The 2,061-nt window shown below is 43.8% G+C and overlaps 1 pseudogene; it reads left to right on the top strand.

The window, feature by feature from the left end:
• Nucleotides 1-1,740: 1,740 nt before the first annotated feature.
• On the top strand, nt 1,741-1,860 carry LOC134951176 (5S ribosomal RNA; annotated as a pseudogene).
• Nucleotides 1,861-2,061: the final 201 nt, after the last annotated feature.

Raw genomic sequence — 2,061 nt, 5'->3', positions numbered from 1 at the left:
TATCACTAGTTATTTACAATGGCCCTCATTCCGAGTTGTTCGCTCGGTATTTTTCTTCGCATCGCAGTGAGAATTCTCTTAGTGCGCATGCGTAATGTTCGCACTGCGCATGCGTCAAGTAACTTTACTAAGAAGAAAGTAATTTTACTCACGGCTTTTTCGTCGCTCCGGAGAACGCATTGTGATTGACAGGAAATGGGTGTTACTGGGCGGATGTACGGCGTTTTAGGGGCGTGTGGCAGGAAACGCTACCGTTTCCGGAAAAAACGCAGGCGTGTCTGGAGAAACGGTGGGAGTGCTTGGGCGAACGCTGGGTGTGTTTATGACGTCAGCCGGGACCGAAAAGCACTGAATTGATCGCACAGGCAGAGTAAGTCTGGAGTTACTCAGAAACTGCTAACTCGGTTTTGATCGCAATATTGCGAATACATCGGTCGCACATTTAAGATGTTTAGATTCACTCCCAGTAGGCGGCGGCTTAGCGTGTGTAACTCTGCTATAATCGCCTTGCGAGCGAACAACTCGGAATGAGGGCCAATACACACAGTTACTGTCACCAGTTATCTGTAATAGATGCACAGCATCTGCTACTATATATATATATATATATATATATATTTACACAACTTCTACTTAAAAAGGAAGGTTTCTCCAAAAAAGACTCTGACAGGCTTAATTTTTGTAGTATGTTCACCACGGCTTCAAGCTACATCCGCAATAAGATTCGAGAACATTGGCACCTAATTTCAAGTGATCCAATCCTCACTAAAGATTTATCTGCATTACCGAGATTCGCCTACAGACGGGGACTTAACCTTAAAGACCTCTTAGTAAAAGCAGACTTTTCTCAACGCACAGTGACCAAAGCTTCTAATTGGCTAACAAAAAACCTGGGGTGTTCAAATGTGTGGGATGTTCTAACTGTCCATTTTTATTATTGGGCAATTGCTTCATCAATCCATAGGACAATAAGGAATATTCAATCAAACAAAGATTGGACTGTAACAGCAGATTCGTGGTCTACGTCCTCAGGTGTCCCTGCAACCTTCTATATGTTGGGAAAACTAGCAGAATGCTAAAAGAGCTGCTTAGCCAACACCGATCTTCGATTAAGAAATGTCTAACCACTGCAGTGGCTTCGAGGGATTTCACCAGTTTACCCGTTACAAGACACTATAAGGAAGCACAACACACTGTTAACCAGCTCTAGTGTTGCATTATTGATCAGATACCGCCCCTACAACGAGGAGGAAATCACAACAGAATTTTACTGCAAAGAGAACTGCAATGGATTCACAGATTGAAATCACTGACCGCTAACGGCCTTAACGAAGAATTTTGTTTAGGATGTTTCTTGTGATATTTTGTAATAGAACACCTCCATTCTTTGCTTAACCTATTTCTCAACTTCTGGTTTTATTTTCTCAGACACCGCTGAGTGTCCTATTTCTATATGCATTTGGATTCCACTGCTTTATAATTTGGCATGTTGTCTGTTGACACCGTCGTGTGTCATATTGTGTTTTATCGGGGGGAGCTACACTTTCCTGTAGCCCCATTGTGTTTAACTTAACCCACACGCTTTCACTTGACCTGAACGGGTGACCTCTTTTTCACCCCCTGGCAGACATGTTTTTGTAATGATCCCCCTGTCACTACTTCTCAGGTATCACCTTACAGTGGTGAACACCGCTTGCAGGAGCAGAGTTCCTATACGGTCAGAGTTTGGCTGATAAAGATTTCTACAGCCATACCACACTGGGTGACATCCAATTCCGTTCGATCTTGGAAACTAAGCAGTGTTGGGCCCAGTCAATACCAGTTTTGGAGACTGCCTGGGAATACTGGGTGCTGTATACAAATCATTGTTGCCCTTTGGACTGGTGCTTCTGCTTAACGTGGGATCCTCCATTACAGCAGCAGCTTGCTTGCGTTACTACGTATTGATATTTAACGGCCATCTCTCCGAGTATGGTTGCCTGAGATTGTACCTACCTTGGGGCTACTTCTGCCAGTGGTCTTAGATCACTGCGTTTTGTGGGCTACTTATTACTATCCGCT

This window comes from Pseudophryne corroboree, chromosome 1 (genome assembly GCF_028390025.1).
Source record: "Pseudophryne corroboree isolate aPseCor3 chromosome 1, aPseCor3.hap2, whole genome shotgun sequence".
In the NCBI taxonomy this organism is placed as follows: domain Eukaryota; kingdom Metazoa; phylum Chordata; class Amphibia; order Anura; family Myobatrachidae; genus Pseudophryne; species Pseudophryne corroboree.
The sequence above is the reverse complement of the archived record's forward strand: the minus strand, read 5'-3'. Positions and strand labels throughout refer to the sequence as shown.